Genomic DNA, 23,618 nt, shown 5'->3' with positions numbered 1-23,618 from the left:
AATTATACCTCAAAAAAGTTTTTATTTAAAAGAAACAAAGAACCTAAGGTACAGAATTTTAAATAGTCTGTCAAAGGAATGGTGAAATGAGTTTGCTAATAAATAAAAATACAAGGCAATAAATTTTAGTCTTCGAGATGAATTTTTCAACTGAACAGAAATCTACAAATTTATATGTAATTTGATAGTGTGTGGGCTCTAGTCAAACAGTAAATAGAAAATTCAAACATAGATATATCCTCCTAAAAATTCAGTAATCATGAAGTAGACTTATTAATCAGTTTCTCAGTAAGATATGTAAGAACGTGTTTCCTCTGTACACCCAAGTTTTCAATAATATTTTTTCCTTAAAAATTGTAAAAGAAAATATATCAACCAAAGATAATTAGTAAAAACTTGTTATGTAGAAGTTAATGGTTTGTATTACTACTAGATATACTTCTGCACATTATGGTTTTTTATTTCAAAGTTTTGGAAATTTTTTCTTAACAGCTCGTCTGCCCCTTTTGTAACCATATATAATCTTGAAAGATTGTTCTTGATCATGCACATACACACTCACTCCACTGGTCTCATTTTGGTTTGTACATGATCATTTACAGTGGTGCAACAATAAGTGATAAATAACACATATAGACCATGTTGAGGATCACAGGCTGAACATATTAAGATAAGAATGTTAATTTAGACACAGACATTTTTATAAAGAATCTGATTGGACACTTAAAAGTCTCTATTGGTTGTTTTTCTATCCTGTTGCTTTGCAACAAAACTCAAGAATCTCTATTCACAGATTCTACAAATATATATATATATTACTCATTAAGATAAGTAATCCACCTCCTGCCCTCAAGCATGTGAAAATGATAAAACAAATCCAACTGGAAAGGACTGCAGCACTACTGGATGGCATATAATTTTCATTTGGGTGACATAAGACTCAGAAAATAAGATTCGAATATAGAGGCATTTGGGAATCACTTATCTTGCACTCTAAAAGAGACAGTTTCAGGGAAACAGATGACCTGAAAAGCTTTGTTTTCTGTCGAATAAAATAAATAGAAAGGTGAGGCAGTACAGCTCGAGTTTTGATGCTTTCATGGAAGTAGAGTAGATGGTTCAATATGTGGTTTTGTTTTGTTTTGTTTTTTAATAAATTTATTTATTTTATTTTTGGCTGTGTTGCATCTTCATTGCTGCATGCAGGCTTTCTCTAGTTGCAGGGAGTGGGGGCTACCGGTGCATGGTCTTCTCATTGCGGTGGATTCTCTTGTTGTGGAGCACGGGCTCTAGGCACGTGGGCTTCAGTAGTTGTGGCATGCAGGCTCAGTAGTTGTGGCTTGCAGGCTCTAGAGTGCAGGCTCAGTAGTTGTGGAGCACGGGATTAGTTGCTCCATGGCATGTGCGATCTTCCAGGACCAGGGCTCAAACACATGTCCCCTGCATTGGCAGGCGGATTCTTAACCACTGCACCACCAGGGAAGCCCCAATATGTGGTTTTGAATGTTATCTTCCCAGTAAAGTTAGTGATATTTGGAATGAACATATGCTTTCATGTGAGATCAATTTAATGCTTAATCTATGAAGAAGTTGTGTTTAAACAGTCAAACAGTAGAAAAAGAGTAATACTTTTGTAGATTGTTCTTTTTTGGGGTGATTTCTTTGGGCCAGTTCTATAATAAATTCATTATTAAACCACTATGTTTCATAACCACAAGGGTTGCAAATAGAATAAATTTTCTCACCTATAAAATAAGATTATTTCTAAATTGCCTTCAGGTCATATGGATTTTATTTCTTGTAAATTTATTTTAGTAAGATTAAATGACATGGCCACAGATAAATGGTAGAAAATAGTGTCTTTATTCCTGAATGAAAGGCCCTAGCTAAGGCAGGAATTAGTCTATGTAGAAGTGGAATATTTCTACTCTGTTTATTTGTCATTGAATATATATTAAGGCATTGATTTTATTATTGTTGATAAACTGAAAAACATATCTAAGTTTCCTAAAGCTATAGCTACCTTTCCATCATTAATTTTTCAAATTATCCTGACAAATGGGATATTTTAAAAGATGCTAATTGGGTGGCTTTTACTGTGATTTCTTTATGAAATACAAAAGATTAAACTTTGTTTTAGGCTTAATTTTTCATAGGATATGTAGTGAATTTACCTGATTTCTAAACTAATCATGGCTTCAATATACATCATTTTGAATAGATTACTAAGCAATACTTTTTGAAAAAATTTAAGTGAAGATAAATAAAAAGAGAAATAATAGGCTCAAGAAAAATAGCCAATGCAGATTTCACTCCAAATGCATTAATGTGTTAACACATTTTTCCCCCCTAGGTATATGTATAAAGATATGAACAGACCTGCCAACACCACCAGTTCTATTTCACCAGTTTCACCTATAAAGAGCATACTCTTATCTCATATTCTCATTCATTAAGACAAAATTAAATGACAGTGCCTATTCCAATGGGCTTATCTTTCACATGAGGTTATATAAGGCTATCTTATTGTTGTTCAAGATGGAATGGAAAACACCATACCATTAGCAAGTGTATGCACAAGCCCAGGAATTTAAAAAAAAAATTACCTGGTTCCTGCAGTTACCCTTGCACAAATAAAATGTGGTCCAATCATTGTCCTGGTCCAAGCAATCAGATTACCTACACTTCTTTCAATGTGTTTAGATGTGAAAGGAGCTGTAGCTCCTGGAATTGTTCCCTCCAACATTGCTCTTCATAAAGAGAGTCTGTGGGTCTCTTCCCAAATCAGGAGAATAGGTGAAGTGTACCTGAATATTTAAGGGTGGGTTGCAAATTGTTTTCTTCTGAATTCCTTATCCAGTTTTGTTAGGAAACCAATTATGGAATCATAGTTAGAGGGATCAAGACTGTGGGTACAGAATTTTTTAAAGGTCAATGGTGAACTCTAATAACTAAACAGAATAACTAAATAAAGCAAAGGAGTATAAGTCATTATGCCTTGCTTTAATTTTTCTTTAAATTCCAAGTTAATGAATACTTTTATACCACAAATTTCTCCAGATTCACTCATCCAGAGGGATATCACTGTTATGATGTTTATAAAGAAGTAAGGAAATGACTCTTCTCCCATCAGCACCATCTTGTCAACATAACATTCATATTTCAACCTCTGGCTAATGCAAGGGGAGTTACTGGAGTTTCTCCTATGTCCTCATGGATTTCAATAGCTTATATTTTCTTTTGCCACTTCTTATCTCCACTGAGTTGTTGAATGAAATGCCATGAAATATTTTCTCCTAATATTAGCATTGGTATTGTCATAATAGGTGGGAAAATTGATCCAATTCTAAATGATTTCCCTAATATCTAATGTTAAGTCCCTATCTAATCTCTTCATGTTAGATCAATTCATGGGTGTTCAGTCACATTACAGACTGCCAGTGGCTTAGATATCCAATACTAATTAAATCAGTTGATATCAATGTGAAAGGAAATGCATTATGAACCATGGTAAACCTGGTGGAACAGTTATGGGCTATTGAAGTTGTGGCAGCTAAAGATGGAGAAGTTTTCTGTTGTTTATTTGTTTTGTTTTGTTTTTTGTTTTTGTTTTTTTAAGAAGCATGCATGGACCTGGTCAGCATTGTGAAGAAAAGTTATGATAATCTGCTTTATATTTTTTAAATTAATTTATTTTGAAACATTTTAATTCAAACTAATGATACTTCAATGAATGCTTGTGCCCATTTTTTCAATTATCATCAAATTTTTGGTTGTAGATATTGTCACTGGTATCTGGATTGGAATGGAGACAGCATTCATTTAAAAAATGTTGTCAGGAACTGAGCAGTTGCATGGTTTAAGGGGCGTCAAGATTTATCTGTATTACTTAATTACATAGATATACGAGGCAACTAGTGATAGCTAATTTGAGTGTTTCATACAGGAGGGGAGAAGGTTTTAGTCTACAAATTATGGACTAAGAAGCTTGATAACAAAAGAGTGCTAATAAAATAATGATAAAAAAATGAAAACTGTCATTATTTCCAGATGTTATGATTCTTTCTGAAACTTTAAATTATTTCAAGTACATAGAAACCATTATAACCATATGTGCAAAATAATTTTACAAAGTAAATTATAATATTAAGAAACATTAAAGAACTGTAAAATGTTAATGAATTAATACCATAAAGAGGTTAATTATCTCATAACTGACCTATAGATTTAATGAAATTTCAAACCAAAATCCCAATAAAATTTTAAACAGAAATTGATATCCCGATTCTACATATATTATATAAAAGAGAAAAGAGGCAAAAATAATTAGGGCATTTCTGAACAGGAAGAACTGGAGGTGGTGATTTGCTATTCTGGATATTAGAATTGATTGTGAAGTTATGGTAATTAAGACACTTCTATATTACAGGAATAAATACATGTCTAGCAGACTAGTATAGAGAGTACATAAAAGACCCAACTTCTCTGGAACTTAATCTTATGTACATGCTACATGCCATATCAGTGGGAAATCAGGGAAAAAAAGATTATGTGAATGAAAAATAAAAATATATATTAAATACATGTCATATATAGGTATATATATAATATTAAATACATTAAAACTTTAATGTTGATTAAAAAAAACTTTCAAATATCTAAGTCAAAAATATGGTAAATATTGAGGGGGATTATTTTAAATTACTAATTAAACAGAGAAAATATGGAAATTTAATTACATTTAAATCAAGATTTCTTTTAATAATAAAGACACCCTAAGGAAATTGCAAAAAAGAAGTTATAAACTTGGTAAAGATATTTGCAATTTTAAAAACCAAGAAAAACTATTATTGACTATGTAAAGAACGTTTACCACTTCATAAGAAAGTCAGAAGCAATAGAAAAGTGAAGAGAAAATGGGCAAGAAGCATTGACAGACATTTCCCACAAGAAAGAATCACATATGGCCGATACATATTTGAAGAGATGTTCAATATGGCTAAAGACCAGAGAAATTCAAAACAATACACTTATCAAATAAAATTTTATACACATTTAATTGGTAAATATCAAAAAGGCATATATATTAGTTTCCTACTGCTGCTGTTTAAAAAATTACCACAAACTTAATGGCTTAAAGAACACATATTTATTATTTTACAGTTCTGGAGGTCATAAGTATGAAATGGGTCTCACAGGGATAAATTAAGGGGTTGCAGAGTTACATTTCTTTCTGGAGGTGCTAGAGGAGAAAAAAAAGAATTCTGTTTCCTTTACAGCTTCTAGAAGTTATCTCCATTCCTTGGCTCATGACTCCCTTCCATCTTCAAGGACAGCAATGCCCCATTAGGTCTTTCTTGTGTCCCATCACTCCCACTCTGACTCTCTTGCCTAATTTTTCCACATATAAAGGGCCCTTGTGATTACATTGAATTGCAGATAACTGAAGGCATATTGTAGATAGTTCAGGATAATCTCCTTATGTTAAGGTCAGCTGATTAACCACTTTAATTCTATCTGCAACCGTATGCCTCCCTTTTGCTATGAAATATAACACATGCACAAATTTTGGGGATTAGAATAAGGACAACTTAGAGGGGTCATTGTTCTGTCTATCACAATGTCCAATAACAATAACAAGAAGATGGTAATCTATAGTCTCTTTTATTTACTGCTGGCCAAGTGTCAAGTCATAAAACCATTTTATTAGGATGGTAAGAATTGTGTGATAACAAATAACCACATGATCTTAATAGCTTAACAAAAGAACAAGTTTATTTCTTTCTCAACAATATATCCACTATAGTTCTGAGAAAAGAGTTTGTAAAGATGTACAAATGTAAATCAGATGCATCAATTGCACCACTAGTTTATATCTAAAATAAATGATTGTATATGTACTAAGGGAGACATGTAACAGATCATGAGAGCAAACCTTGGAACAGAACACCCATCAAACCATAGGTTACTCACATAATGAATATTGTATCTCAGCCAAATGAATAAAATGTGATTATTCACACAATGAATATTATATTTCAGCCAAAATGAATGAACTATATAACTGCTAAAAAGTCAAAAGAAAGTTCTTGGGGAAGTCAGTTGTTGTTGCATATTATATCATATTTAATCTTACAAGGTGAAAAAAACCCTAATCATTCTTTTTTAAAGGAAAAGCATGTTTATAAAAGAAAAAAAATTAACAGTAAATAATTTACATTAATATGTTTTAAGACAAAATTCGGGTATCACTTTTACTTGGAAGCCTTTCAGAAATCATCCCCAGGTAACTTGTGTTTGCCACCTACCTATGCTTTTTATTACACACAAACATTCCATTTCATTATATATAAATTTATTTCTTACTGAATCTTTATCTAAACAGAGAGATCCTGAAGGGATCTAACTTACCTTATGCGTCTCTTTATTGCAGACCATGGGTCTGCAAATTTATTCTACAAAGGGTCAGGTAATAAATATCTATGTTTTCCTAACTCCATATAGTCTGTGTTGCAACTACTCAATTCTGATATTGTAGCATGGAAGTAACAATAGACAATACATAAGGAATGGGTTTGGATGTGTTCAAATAAAAACAGGCCAGGGCACGGATTAGGCCAATAGGTCATAGTTTGCCTAAGGCCCGCTCTAAAACAACCCCTCACATATTCTGGACATAGAAGTATGTGATTGGATTAGTTGATAGGCACATGGTTTTCACATCGAATTAATATGTATTAATTCATATTGATAGAACTGAAATGGTTTAACAAAAATGTGAGCCCAAGAGCAAGTTAGGAAGAAAACGAGACTTCAATTGTGAGCTAAATTTTATAAACTCATATCATAATCTGTAGTGACAGGGAGATAATATAACACATTTATATGTAATGTGTATTATAATATACCTTCATGGCCTCCATCTAGTAGTTGTTTATTGTCAGTGCAGCATTATATAAAGCATTCCAGAAAGAACTGTGAAAAAAACATGTCTTACTCTAATTTCTAATGCTAATTTTATTTATCAGTGATATTCAACATGTGGTTAATCATGCTTTCTACTTTTTAATTATTAACGTTCTATATATTTTTTTATTTATTATTATTTTAGTTTTGTATTACTCTCTCCTACTTGGTGATTGTATATTTTTGCTTGTTTATTTTATTTATTATTTAGTGAATCAACCAATTCTGTGAGAATTCCCTAATAACTCTCTAAAATATCTCAGCAAACTTAATAGGGAAATAATTCATAATTAAATGGAGCCAATAAAACTGTGAACTATATCCTTAAATATCCTCAAAAGAGAGATAAAGATGGTTTCCTTACAGTGCTAATAGCTCTTCATCAAGTTATGTATGTAACTGCTAAGTAACGGTTTCCATTTTTGTTTATGCCTATGGTTAAAAGTATATTGCATATCATAAATTCATAAAGAGAGATATATTATACAAAATGGAGCAATCTGATATATTTATTCTATTTTTCACTGTTCTAATGTTGACTATTTTATTCCATTTTTTAAATTCAGGACACGACCCATTAAACTGATACTTGATTGATAAGCTAAATGTAATCCAGTTTGAAAATCACTGTCTTAGAGCATAAAATGATATAAAGTTAGTAGTGAAAAGACTTTTTTCACATACTCCCTGCTACACATTTTAGTTGCATGCCATGCGTTTCTATTTTTTAAATTAAGATATTAGGATTTCCAGAAAATTGAAAAGTTTTGACTTAATTTAGAAAATTTGAGGTTAAGAAGAAGATGACATCCTCTATTTTAATTGTTTCAAAGACAATCTTTTATTTGGCATCCCACTGAATTCATTACAGAAATTTCAATTATTTATCATTTAGTTCTTTTTATAAAGCTTTGTCAATTTTCTAAGTTGTCAGTACTTTTTATATCGGGATTCTTTTAAAGTGATACACTGATACTATTATGCTCAGATCCATTAAAAATAAATATTGATTTCTATAAATATCTAGTTACGTGTAGCACCTAAGTTTGTGAAAAAGAAAATTAATTCTATTGAATTGAGAGTACCAATTGATTAGTTTAGATTTATTTAGATCTATCTAGTTGGATCTTTTATGAGAGAGAGGCAGTTTTACAATTTTATGACTTCTTTCCCATGATCACATATATGTTAGATAAACTTCTCTAGAGAAAAATTAATTTTCTTTTTCTGTTTTTTTTTTTTTTTTTGCAGCTGTGCTGTTGAGAATAGGTCTGTCAGAAAGACTTATTTTTGTCACTTTGTTTTTGTACTATTCTATTTTTCTTTGTTTCTTCAGTACCTAGCACAGTGTCTGTAACATATTTGGCATATTTATTGGTTGAAATGATGACTGAATATTCATAAAGCATATGACAAATGCTGTGTAGAAAAAAAGATTATACTGTACCCAAAATAATCCAGACTCAGATTCCTTATAGTCCAAAAAATTAGGACTACATGATCCTTAGTTTTCATAAGCACGTGAGCCCAGGTAGAGGTAGCACAATTTATAGTATGAAGAGCAAGACATCAGTTGAACACAAGATTTTAACGTGGTAAAAATTAAATGTATACAACAATGAGATACTACTACATACCTATAAAATAGCCAAAATCCAAAACACAGACAATATCAAATAATGATGAGGTGTAGAGCAACAGGAACTCTCATTCTTTGCTGGTGGGAATATAAAGTGGTAGTCACTTTGGCAGTTTCTTGCAAAAATAAACATGCTCTTACTACATGATCCAGTAATCCACTACTAGTTATTTACTCAAATGAGTTAAACACTTATGTCCACATAAACCTGCACATAAATGTTTATAGCAGATTTACTGGTATTTGCCAAAACTGGACACAACCAAGATGTCTTTCAATTGGTGAATAGATAAACAAACTATGGTGTATGAAATACATATTATTAAAAAAGAAATTAACTATCAAACTACAAAAAGACCTAGAGGAAACTTAAACACATGTTGCTAAGTGAAAGAAGCCAGTCTGAAACGACTACATACTGTATGCTTACAATTATATGACATTTTGGAAAAGGCAAAACTATAGAGACAATAAAACGATCAGTGGTTGCTAGGAGTTGTGGTGGAGATAGCAAGGAGATAGGTGGAACACGGGGATTTTTAGGGCACTCAAAATATTCTGCATGATTCTCTAATGTAGATATAAGATACCATGCATTTGGCAAAACTCACAGAACTATGAAACACAAAGAGTGTATCCAAATGTAAGTGTGGACTTTTGATAATACTAATATATCAATACTGGTATGCAACAAACATACCATACCAATGTGTTATGTTAATAGGACAAACTGAGAGCAAGGGGGTAGGGAGTATATGAGAAGGAACACTCTATATTTTCTGTTCAATTTCCCTATAAAACTAAATCTGCTCTAAAATATAAAGACTTAATTTTAGAATAGCAACATTTTAAAATTAAATGTATAATTTATGCTCCTTTAGTTGAATAGTAAACTGGTAACTGTTTCTTTATATTTAACCATTAGAACCTCCTATGATATTTTAGGCAAATTATCACTTAGTATTTAATCTCCTTCGAAGCAACTTATTCTACCAAAATCAAAGGTTCAGAATTTAGGATTTCTAAATCCTGTGTCAATCATATATTTTAACATATTCCATTTAAACAGTTTGTTTGAAACTATAAATCTTATAGGTTTTTTTTTTTTTTTTGGTTTCTATGTTACTATTGTGAAAAAAAAAGTAATGAAACCAATTATCTTTACCTAAATTTATTTTTAGTACAAAAGTATGTCACTTACTTTATGCATGCACTCAGCATGACAAATAAATAAACCTACATCCTTCTATGATGTTTATATTAGAGTGTGTATCAAGGAGTTGTACATATCTGTTTAGCTTGTTTAAAGTAGTTTGACAATGTGCACTATGACATTAGCAGGCTTTAGTGTAATAACACAAATATGAGGCATTATTATTATCTGAATATATTAGAAAGGCATTTCATAGTCTGTACTTAGAGAGATGTGTAGTGATTCAATAAACCTTAAGTATCATGTTGAAAGTGGAAAAAGAGCAGACACAAAAAATTTCATAATAGAGGCTTATATCAGAACTGCTATCAGAAAGAGTACATCCATATTCAGTTCATGAACTACATACATTTATGATAAGTTAGTTAGATGTGATTGTTAAAGACATTGCATATGTTAGCCACTTTTTTACTTTTACTATGCAATTAACCTACTGATATTTGATCACCTATTTTATCATATTTTTGTTAAATGCCCATGAATTATACTCGATAGATACAGAATTTTGAACTCTATCATATGCATCTTAATTGTCTAATTTTCAACAAATCTACTTTGAAGCTATTTAAAAAATAGATTAGTGTATTATATGAACAGGAAAGTTATTAAATGAGAAAGGAAGTCATTAAAGGACCGTAGAATTTTAAAATATTTTATTTTGTCATTTGCAGTTTTTTAAAATCAGATATAAGATAAATAAAATGAACATAAGTTTGAAAGGAAGTATTTCCCTTCACTATATTTTAAATTTTTCAACTTAAAGATTTTAGCAGTAATGTGTTCACTTCATTTAAGAGCTTTTTCATTAAACTAACGTCAAACTAAAATGTGAATTAAAACTATATTCAGTTGCACAATTAAATATATCTTACATTTTATATAAAACAATTGTAACCTGTTTAAAATATACATTGATGGATAGAGCAGGCTTAAGGCATTAATATCTGTATATACTGATCTAAAATTCAAATGATGTCTTCTTTACTAAGCATGAAAATATTTTGGTAAAATTTAAATCACATGAAATGTAGCTAATAAAATTCAATTATTTTACTCAATAATATTGTGGATGAATTTGTTCTTTCAACACAGAAATAACTATGACAAAAAGACAGAAATATTCACGAGAAAATTTTTGTCTATATTTTGAACTGTATCTTATTAATAAGAACAAGATATTTTTTCCAAATTTTTAATTTAGGCAATGGATATGTATCATTTTTATTTTTGCCACTTACTCAGGAAAACTAGAAAGGTATTTAGTAGGGTAGAATGCTATAAGACACAGAGGATGTTGAACATGATTTAAAGGAAGCATATTCACAGAATAAACGGTTGATAAACTAACAAAATGCTGGATCACTAAACCGGTGGTAGGCATTCACATTCAAATTGAATTTTAGTCATGATAAGAACCATTCAATAGTTACTTTTCACTAAAAAATATATATGCTTTATTATAGCTAAGCAGAAATTATTTTTGCTCTCTGGCCTTGATTCCTATTCTAACCAGCTGACTGACTTGTGACTTGTGCTGATTGACAGGGCAGAAATGCAAAGGCTTTGCAATTAATAATTCTCTGCTGCTGTTGAGCACCAAGACCTTCATTTTAAATTATGCCAGACGGTTCACAATTTAATCATAGCCCAAGGAATGAATACTATGGTTTTAATCAAAGATTCTTTCTGACTAAATAAGTATACCCTTCTACAATATTTCAATATGACCCTAAAACACATTTTAATAGTTTTCTTTTAAAGAATGCCAACATTATATTTTGGTCTTTATGATTCTGTCTATTCATTCACTTTCATTATTGCTTTAAGATGATGTTTCCATGTCCATCTAACATATATATCCACGGCTAACTATGTAGACACCCATTTAGATTAAGTGTTTACTTTGGATCAGTCTGTACTTACACTAAACCACCATCTTTAGCACTCTAAAAATCCTTAACTGTAGCTACATATTTTCAATGAGAAATGATTAACTCTCAAGTGTTGGCATTTTTTGATCAAATCAATGCAGATTAACCCAAATCACTCAAAATATTAAGGTCTGGTGACAAGCCTACCAGTCTTTGCACAAGGAACAATTTAGCCTAATGAAAGATTGAGCAACATATGAAATATTTACATACTTTTAAGTATTTTAAAGTCAGGAGAAATCATGTTCAAAAATGTTGGGCACTTTAAGAAGGTATTACCAGAAACCTCTATATATTAAATGAAGTTGTATTTTATTAGAAAAAAGAAGAGGGCTTAAAAGAATTGTGTTGAAAGTTCAAGATTCCTTTTAATATTTTTTAACTTAATGGCGATATTTATAGTTTAGTAAAGCACAATTTCAATTATTAGAGTTTTTTGGGTTTTGTTTTCTGTCAGTTACACACAAGCAGCAGCATTGTTGACCCTCATTAACAATTTTTATTCAGCTCTATGTTCTATTCCAACCCCCTTCTCCCTTAAGAAGCATGTATTTCCTTCTCTTTCCAATTTTTATTCTATAGATTCTTTTATAGTGTCATCCATGCCTTAATTTTGTTAAAATTATACATTCATTAAACCAGCACACTGTTGTTAAATACTTAATCTCTCCAACCTTAAAACCTATTTAGCAATATAGAGACAAGAGTAATAACCATCCACACATAAGCTGTATGCTTACTCAGTGCTTTTTTTTGACTCAGTATGCTTTAAGGAAGATTCTAGACAAGGGTTGTTTGATTAACTCAATTTGAAAGAACTCGATTCAGGTAGTGAATTATCAGTGTCAACAATTCCTTAATTGTCTTGAGGTTTAAAGGATTTTTAAGAAAGTAATGGACTTTTAAATAAGTAATTTTCAGGAAAATATTTAGAAAGATAAATGTCATTGTGCAGGTAATAAAAGAAAAAAAAAAGGACCAATGTTCAAGTAGAGCTTGAGCACTAAAAACAAACTGAAAAATAAAGACAATTTTCTTTTCTAAATGTGAGAGTTTTTATCAAACTGTCAACTGAACTCAGAGATAAATTCATATGCCTACATAGTAATTGTTGATTGAAATTGAGAGAAGTCTCCACATATAATTGCAAATTAAATATCACAGCTTCCTTTTAATTTCAAAAAATGCTTAAAGCTACTTCTCAAAAATGCCATATGGTTTACATTGGATAAATGCAAAGACTTGAATTTATGTACAGCTTAAATTCAATATAAATGGTGTTTATGTCTATTATGCAGGTTTATTAAAGGAATGGGAATTTAACTTCAATGAATAAAAATTCAACTTTTTTTCAGCCATATTTTATTATTTTTCTTTTACAACATTTAATTTTAACTTTCTCATACTTAATATTTTTCAATCAAATTATACTGGAATCAAATAATATTTCCATGCTCTAAAGATGAAATCTGAAATATGGGCAAATTGTAAGGTTTTAGACCAGTGATCTCACTAAATAAAATAGATTATATAATAATTTAGATAGAAAAGAATAGTGCTTAATGAAGTTATATCCATGACACTAAAGCCAATGCTAAAGAAAATATATGTTTGGTTGACTTAATAAGAGAATAAATCTCATATAGTTTAAGATATTTTTCCCCCAATCACAACTCTAGTAGAGGAAGGAGGAAGAAATTGACTTTCAGATTCCTAAACTTAATCATCAACCTTTTTGCCTAGAACCCTGGCCCTAGAAGTAAATGATGTCAGAGCACTTTTAGCTGGCTATGCCTGATAAAGTTAGCTTGTGCCATTTTCCAAGACTTTTTTAGTTGAATTCACACCACAATTAAATTAAATAATAAGCTGCAAGATCTACTTCATTTTTATTGTCTATGTAATGGAGAAAAGCATTGCAAATACACATTTAATTTTTAAGTTGGCATAAGCAGGAGTAACTTTCATAAGATATCAACTTTGCAAATGTTTGTCTGCTAAGAACATACCATAACCTTATCTATTATACAAAAACATTTCTTTAGCATGGCATGTTTAATAAACTTGCAGGCTTCTTTTGTCCTCTTCTAGGGGGACAGCATGGCCAAAAGACCTGGTAGTTTCAGAGTTCTATATTCTTATGGTTCTCAAGTTTCAAACCTGAATTTTTCACTATATTGCCAGATACACATACTCAACTGTATACTTGATATTTCTCTTAACTTCATTCACAGTTTCAACAAAATATTTATTAAGCCTATATACATTATTTAGTTATAAAAGTTGTGATACACCATTAAATGAAGTCTTGGTTTTTATTAAACATATACACAAATAGTGGGAGATGTTTGGTGGTGATATATGCAATGAAGATAAAATAAAACAGGGTAAGAAGAAAAGAATAGTAGATGAGCAATGGTCTTTCTGTAATGAAGTACCAGGAAGCCCTTACCAACAAGAACATAATTACCAAATATCTGAAAGAAGTGAGGGAATAGTTATAACTATCTGGAGAAGGGCATTCCAAACAGAAGGACTAGAAAATGCAAAAGCTCAGAGGTAGCACATGGATTATGGCTGACCATACTGACCAAGAGGGAAGGAGGTAGCAAATGGAGCAAAGATTAGCCTAGTGCAAGATCATGTGGAAGCAGATACATTATTAAATAACCTTTAATTTTACTCTGAGTGATAATGGAAGTCACAGAGTTTTGAGTAGAAAAGCAACATAATCTGAGTGCTATTTTAAAAGGGTGATTTAAGTTACTGTGGAGAAAATAGAGTCTGATGTTTTTTGGTTCTTTGGGTTTTTTTTCTTTCTTTTGTATCTGCTCTTCCAATAACCTTCCTATCTTTGTAAACAGCAAATAATTTTTCTAGTTGCTCAGTCAATAATGCTTGTTAAGAATTATCAAATAGAAAGATGTGCAGATAACAAATAACTGAGTAAAACTAATATTGTTACAAATGCAAAAAATTCATCAAATTGTAGAAAGTATAAATATCTGACACACTAGATCAAACAGAACCAGAACTTTGAATAAGAACCAGTCCTTGAGAGAGATGCATCTATTGAACACATTGATTAAGTGATAAAATATAGATCATGAAATTAAATACACATATATTGTACTCTATATATGTATGTATATACTATATATGTATGTGCTATGCATGTATGTTTATACTATATGTATGTATATGTATATCAATTCAGTTTACACTAGTGTTCATTAATGTATTGATGAGAATGGTCAGATGTTTAAAACAATAGAGGATTCTTAAAAGGACAAGTAGTATATATGACTTAGGTGTGTGAATACTATGCAATCATTCTAATCATAGGTAACTACTATGACAATATTTGTCTATCAATCAAGTTCATTGGAGAGATGCCAACAAAATTAATGGAAGTCACTTGAAAATAAAATAAAATAGGATTAGAGAAAATGGCTAAAAGAACTCATTCACATTTTATTCACTATAGTTCTCCATTTATTACTAACTTGGTGAAAAAGAAGATGTTTTTTAAAAAAAGAAACATTAATGATTCCAAAATGAAAACATGATTTGATAGTGACATTAATTCAAATTTACTTCTTTGTTACTATCACCAAACATAATGAGCCATTTTCAGGACATCTGATTTCACCAAGATCTCACATCTTTTGTTCAACAATGCAATGTCGCAATGTCATCTTTGTCTTAATGAATGTAAATCTCTAATTCTGTGGGGGAAAAATTATTTAAGTTGTACTTTTCCATGAGAGATTCTAGAAACTGGGTAAATAAAAGTTATTTTTCATTTTCCCTGATTATGTAGGTTGGGGACTTTTTATGCTAATTAGTCTTGTATTAGGGTAATCTGAACAGCTGTAACAAACAGACCAAGAAGTATAATCACTAAACACAATAAATATTTATTTGTTTCTCCCATAGCAAATCTGAGTTGGTACTCCACAGGAGCTGTACCCTCTGCTTGTTTCTCAGGCAGTTTTAACATATCACTGTCAAGGTCATTCTGGTCACTATTTTCCTAGTCCACAGGCCTACAACAGCCATATGTTATTCTCCACACATTTCACTGGTGTGAATTTATTCACATGGACATGTCTCACTTTAGCTGTGGAATGCTATTAAACAAAGAGAAGCAGCAAGTATTTTGATAGACAGATAGCATTCTTTGCCATGCTGAAAAACTGAAGTGAGGAAATTTAATTAATTGATGACTTCATTTAATCTGTTTGTTTATGCTTACATAGTAAATGGTATTTTTTTACAAAGATAATCCTAGATAGGATTTTCAAGCATCCCTTAATCATCCCAGTAAACTCATTCAAATTTTATTATCAATCAATTAAACATTCCACTTTTCAATAGAAATAATGCAGTTTCAGAGGATCAATATTACACCTACCATTTTAATTTATTTTGGGGCCAATCTAAGATCTCTGCTAATTTAAACATCTCACAGTCAGAATAATATTTAATTTGGAGAACAATTTTAATGTGCAACAAATCAACTTTATTTTGTCATTATTGTGCTTCATCATTTTACTTCAACCAGAATTAAAGTTCTCTAACTTTTACGTTACTGGTACAAAAGCCAACTCAGATATCATTATTAACAATTAAGTATAATGATACATTACAAAAAAGGGGAAGTTAAAGCTTTGTTTGTACATTTCAAATATACCACAGTTTAAAAAGAACTTACATAATTACTATATTGTGTTCACATGTATAACACAACTTAAAGTTACTTGATCAAGGATATTTCACGTTGGTACTCACCTCATCTTCTTTCATTTTAAAGTACTGATAAAACAATGTAGAGAGCTACGGAACTGTAATTGGTTTTTATAAACCCTAGCCTGAAAGACCCACGTTATATGGCATCTTTCACAATACTCTCCTCATCTGTTTATCATTCTTTTGATTTTTTTTCCAACTCATAAGAAGCATGCTTGCACATTTGTATTCTGTTCATATCTAATTCCAGTAAAGGTCAGCTTTCCCATAAAAAAGGGTGTAAATAGTGCATAAAATGATGGTCCAAGCTAGCACATCAAGAAAATAAAAGCATAAAAGTAAAGGTCATTTTCACAATTTTTATCTTGAAGCAGTCTCAAAAATATATAGTGTGAAAATTTGTCAAAGTTCTCAAAAGAGGAGTTTGGATATTGAGGTTCTTTCTTTTCTATTTTCTTTGCTATGACCTTTCTAGAAGTTAAAAAGAAACTGTATATTATTTGAGATCATTATGTTGGTTTCGTTATTAGGGTAATTGCCCCTGATATTTAATCAACTATCAAAGTAATACTTGTTTAGGTTGAAAATAATCATTCTTTCCTTGGAAGCCACATTTCGATTTGGCAACATTAACAATGGATAAAGCATATCAGCATTTCCAAGATAAACACAAAGAAAATATTCATTACTTATTTAAATAATTATTTAACTGAAACATTTTTATAAATTTTAATATTTTGACTTTCATTTAGTGAATTTATCAGGAAAGCCAATACTTATACGAGGAATACACTGACCTTATTAAATTAACTATGTATTTATCTTGTTCATTCATCTGGAGTAAAGAGTTTGACTCTGATCCAATTTGGATTGATAACTGAGTAATGACTGTGATATTAAACTTTTGAAAGTCTTTGGAAAAGCTACCTATGTGAACTTTTGCATCCATAAAATATGGAAGCAATATGAGCTAGCTTTAGTTTCACTGTATTTAGGACAAGATCAAGACTTTTATAAAGTCTGTGGAATCAAGACATGTAACTCTATTAGCAAAACACAGACACTAATGCTAGGGCATGAGCTCTCTAGCTCACCAAAATTAATAGAGCACCACTGTGGAAAAATATTTAACCCTGTCCTTAATCTTCTCAACCTCTGATATTTTTTTCTCTATCCTAATAGTCTCCACGTCTTATCAAAATTACTTATTTATAGGTGTGTGTGTGCAACAAAATTGTTAACTACTCTGGGTAGACACCACATCTCATCCATTGCTTTTAAATTTATATATCTTAAATAAATCATTAATTAGGAACTAGTATCAGACAATAAAAGAATAAAATAAAGCAAATAAATGTTTGGTTCCAAATCTCAAAAATTTTAAGTCTACAGGCATACCTTATTTTACTGCACTTCACTTCATTGCACTTCACTGATATTGCATTTTTTACAAATTGAAGGTTTGTGGTAACCTTGCATCAAGCAAGTCTATTGGTGCCATTTTTCCAACAGTATTTGCTCACTTTGTTGCCTGTGTTACATTTCGGTAATTCTCACAATATTTCAAAAATTTTTATTTCATTTTCATTATTATATTTGTTATGGTGATCTGTGATCAGTGATCTTTGATGTTACTATTGCAAAAAGATTACGGCTCACTGAAGGCTCAGATGATGGTTAACATTTTTTAGCAAAAATGTATTTTTTAAATAAGGTATGTACATAGATTTTTAGACATGATGTTATGGCACAGTTATGTAGTATAAACATAATTTTTATATGCACTGGTAAACCAAAAAAAAAAAATCTTGTGACTCAGTTTATTGGGATATTTGCTTTACTGCAGCAGTCTGGAACCAAACCTGCAATACTTCTGAGGTCTGCCTGTAATAGGGGAGATGGATATTTTTAGTACGTTTAATGCACACAAAAACGAAATAGTAAAAAAGTTGAAAAGGAGGTTGTGATACATCCCTTATTGTTCTGCATTTATGGAGGCGTAGGATTTTAATAGGTAGAAGGTTTGGAATGAGCATGATAGGTAGAGAGGGATGTGGTTGTGAGTTGTGAGGGGAGAGGAAGCATTCTATAGTTCTATGATTAGAAGTAAAAGAGTCACTAAAAGAGTCTATGCCTCTGTACATGAACATCACAACAGTTTCTCAGTTTTTTCTCATTCCCCTATCTGGAACAGAATGATGAGACAGGGCTGGATTTGAGTATTATCCTTCCCCAGGTCATTTAAGTTATGGTAATAGCTTAGCAAGTTATGCTTTGGTTAACTATTTGAAAAGACATATTTAATTAATCTCCAAAGGACTACTGATTAAGGAAGAAAAAATTAGAATCAATAGCATTCCATATTTTAAAATAAAATAATAATTTAAAGTATGCAATACAAAAATATAATAAAATTAATTAAAGGTGACTCCTTAGAATAAGATATAAAACACTAGATTTAAAATAAAATACCCTTTTCAGAGCACTACAACAAACAAAACCAATACTAAAATGTTTTACATGATAAAACACAAATGAGCAATATTTTAAAAAATTGTTTCTGATTAGAAGAAAATGCTAGATATATTTACACATGCATATTCATATAAAAGAACAGTTTCCATGCTCATTAAGGACACTAAGAGTTCAATAGAAAAGGACAGCCTATTTTTAACAATAATCTTCAAGTGATAGGAACTTAGGAACCGTCATTTCACAGAGGAATAAGAAAAATCTTAGTTTAAAAAACTGTTGTCTAGGGCTTCCCTGGTGGCGCAGTGGTTAAGAATCTGCCTGCCAATGCAGGGGACATGGGTTCAAGCCCTGGTCAGGGAAGATCCCACATGCCACGGAGCAACCAAGCCCGTGTGCCACAACTACTGAGCCTGTGCTCTAGAGCCTGCGAGACACAACTACTGAGCCCACGTGCCACAACTACTGAAGCCCGTGCGCCTAGAGCCTGTGCTCCGCATCAAGAGAAGCCACTGCAATGAGAAGCCTGCGCACGGCAACGAAGAGTAGCCCCCACTCACCACAACTAGAGAAAGCCTGCACGCAGCAACAAAGACCCAACTCAGCCATAGATAAATAAATAAATAAATTTTAAAAAAAAACAAAAAAAACCCAAAAAACTGTTGTCTATTCAGCGGGCTAATATATTTGGAAACAGTCTGCATGGTTGTCATGGGTTAATAATTAAATCAATCTTTAGAGGGAGCTGTCAACAGTAACACCAAATTAATCAGCTACTGTGCTGTCATCAAAACTGAAAAAGGGAATTAAAATATGGGTAAATTCTTTTCAGTCAAACACTCCACAGTAACAAAATGTCCTACTTAAAGCAGATTATGGAGTGTCTTTTATTAATTCTTGGTGAATGGAAACTGATAGTGGTTAATAAAACTTCAACTCTATGGAAGTAATTAAAAGCCTGGGAACATAGTTATATTGCTTTTTAGTGGAATATATCAAGCTTGACTTTATTTTCACTTCTGAAATTTTTTTCCTTGAAGTTTCAGCAACTTTTTTCAAGCCTAAAACTTACAAGCAACTGTAACAGTCCTATGAGTTGTTGTAAATCAGAAGTGTCTTCTTTATAATATATAAAATTAGAATTCTTAGCTTAGTGTAGTAAATCCTCTCCAAATAATATACCTAGTTTAAATATCTTTCAAAATAACAGCAAAAATAAAAAATTAAAAAGACAAATCTGCCTTAAAGGTTTAGGTATACTAATTCAAGATATAGTCATTATGTCCTTATGAAAATGCGTTCATAATATGATACAGCTGGATGGAAGCTGAACACAAAAGAAAGTTGATTACTTATATCATTTTGATTTTCTAAACAGATGTTTCCTTTGTGGCAGGTTGCATTTTAATACAACAGAGAAAAATGACAAGTGTAATATTTCAATATGTCTCAATTATTTTCCAGAACATTCTGCCAAAATCATTCTCATCGTTTCAAAATAAGTGGTTTTACCTTGATATTTATTCATTGTACAAATATTTGCATAGTTACTAAACATCATTACTGACTTACAGAACTGTCTATAGATTTGAATCAGTCAATTCAATAGCTAACCATCATTTACATCAGGTACTTTATAGATAAACATAAATCATAAGACATATTAAGGTAATTAATATAAATGAAATTAAAAGGATTGAGAAGTACCCTAATAAATAGTAAAATGCTGTTTTTTAAAATGTTCCCTGCACATCACTGCATTTAAGTTATTGTCCTAAAATAAAGATACTATAATGATACTTTATTTATTCTAAAACTTTTTGAAAGTCACAAATAAAACAAATCATCTTTTCAGTATGAATAAGGATGTATTTTGATTTAGAAATAACATGAAATTGGTGCAAATATCTAGAAGACAGAGACATGGAAATATATGCTTATTTTTACTTCGAAGTAAACAGAACTCTCTAAAAGCACACAGTCCACTCCTGGGTCAGATGGGAAATTTTAACTGTTCTTGATACATTAGTCAAATATCCGAACTCTTGGCTGAACTCTATTATTATTTCTTTAAAAAAATGCCTATAGTTTTTATGGAGACAAGTAATCACAAGTATAATGAGAGTTTTGTGTGTTACTTTATATATATGTATGCATAATTTATTTACTACTTATTTTATTATACTGATCTCGTAAGACATCCAATAGAATATCCAATGGATTTCCAAGAGTGGGTATTGTGATTTTTCCTGTTTTTAAGAGGAATATTGGTAATGTTTTAGGATCATATACTACAGTCACCCACACCCATACTTATCACAGTTCATGCAACTGTTTGACATAAAACATCACTAAGTAAAGCTTTGCCTTTTCTAAATTTCATCATGTATCTTCAGATAAAAACCGTGATGGCCCATTGACCTAAAGAGATATTCCAGTTTGTTGGCATTTCTACTTTATTCCAATTCATAACCCACATTACTTGTCTTTTTTTCTAATATATTTCAGTATTTCCTGTCTATCATTTTAGTAATTTTTTTCTTAAATTGATACACAAAATTCTTACCTCTTCCTTCTCTTTTTCTTAAATACTACCTGCAAAATTTTGAGTCTGGATGATTCCAAATTTTCAAGTCTTTACCTGTGCTTATATTCAAATGATTTAATATTGACGTAAAAAGTCATACAACATTTTTAACACTTTCTGCTATAAATCAGAATAGGCATATTTAAATTATTCTCTGATTTTGATAATCGTTCTTCTTATCTTTATCTGGTTAGGCCATGTGTTTTCACTTTCTATGGCAACTTTCAAATGCCCATTACTTTTATCTAACTTCTAGTTCTTAGATTTCCACTCTTATTCATAACATATGACCACATAAAAAAATAGAGAACTTCAAAAAAAGAAAACTTGCAAAACTCTTTATTTCCAATCACACAAATCCCACTACAGCTGTACTCATTTTATTCCTGTCACTCCTACTACAAAAAAGAAGTTGACTTTTGTAGAAATTTGGATCACACTCTTCTTACTGTTCAAGAAATTTACATTATTAGTGTCCAGTAACCTTGACAAGGAACTGTATTAGTCCTCTTATTTTCTGTAAATTGTAGCTTTTTTTGTTTCTTCATTTTTATTTTTGTTTCTTATTTTTGTATGTCTCATTGCTTTGACTAAGATATCTGCTACAATATTGAATAGATAAACTGAAAAAGTGTATCTTATTTATATTTTTGCTCTAAATGGGAATGTTTGTAGTATTCACCAAGAAGATATAACATTTATAAACATATATACGTAACATCAGAGCTCTAAAGTATATGAAGCAAATTTTGACATAATTCAAGGGAGAAACAGTTTTACAATAAGAATTGCAAACTTCAATAATTGACTTCAATAATTAGCCAATAATGGATAAAACAAGCAGATAAAAAAGCAATAAGGAAAGAGAAGACTTCAATAACATTGTAAAGCAATTGTACCTAACAGCCATATATGGAACAGTCCACCCAACCACAGCAGAGTACACATTTTTCTCCAATGCACATGGAAGATGCTCTGGGACAGAGCATATGTTAGGCCACAAAACAAGTGTTAACAAATTTCAAAACACCAATTTGGATGGTTATTTTCAAAAAAAGGGAAACATGAAAACAAAACAGCGTTTTCAAGGATGTGGGGAAATTGGAAATTTTGTACACTACTAGTGATTAGTTTGCCACTGTGGAATATGGTATGGCATTTCCTCAAAAACATTACTAAAGAATTACCAAATGATCCAGCAATTCCACTTCTAGGTGTATACCTGAAAGAAAGCAGGGGCTCAAATAGATATTTGTATACCAATGTTCATGGCGGCATTATTCATAATAGCAAAAAGTGGAAATAACCCAAGGATCCACTCATAGATGAATAGAAAACTAAAATGTGATACATACATCCTGTGGAATATTATTCAGACTTAACAAGGAGTGAAATTCTTATACATTCTACAAAACAGATGAACTTTGAAAATATTATGCTAAATGAAATAAGCCAGGTAAATAAGGACAACTAGTGTATTAATTCAACTTATATGAGATACCTAGAAAAGTCAAATTCTTTAGACAGTAGAATACAGGTTACTGGGAAGAAGAGGTGCTAGGAAAGTATTGCTTAATCATTACAGAGATTCAGTTTTGGATGATAACAATGTTTTGGAAATGAATAGTGATGATGATTGCACAACAATGTGAATGTATTTAAGGCCACAGAATTGTACACTTTAATTAAATGTTTAAAATGGTTAATTTTATGCTATGTATATTTCACCATAACAAAAACAGAAAAAAAAATAATAACATAAATTAGCTATCACAACCATTTAAGTTTACTGCCCATAAGTCTGTGGGTTAGCTGGGCTCTCCTTTTGATATGCACTGGGCCCCGTTAAGTTTAAATTTGTGTGCCTATGCTTACTAGTGGGTCAAATAGATGACTTTACTTATGTGGGATGAAACTTCTCACATGTGTGGAGTTTTGCTGTGACAATCAGGTCGATTTAGCTCTATCTTATGTTATCTCTCATCTCCAGCACGATAGTCTGGGCTTTTACTCAGGGTGGAGACAGGAGTCTAAATAGAGATTGGAAGTGTGTAAGGC

Source organism: Balaenoptera borealis, assembly GCF_965194805.1.
Source record: "Balaenoptera borealis genome assembly, chromosome: 2".
Classification (NCBI taxonomy): domain Eukaryota; kingdom Metazoa; phylum Chordata; class Mammalia; order Artiodactyla; family Balaenopteridae; genus Balaenoptera; species Balaenoptera borealis.
This window is presented reverse-complemented; position numbering follows the sequence as displayed.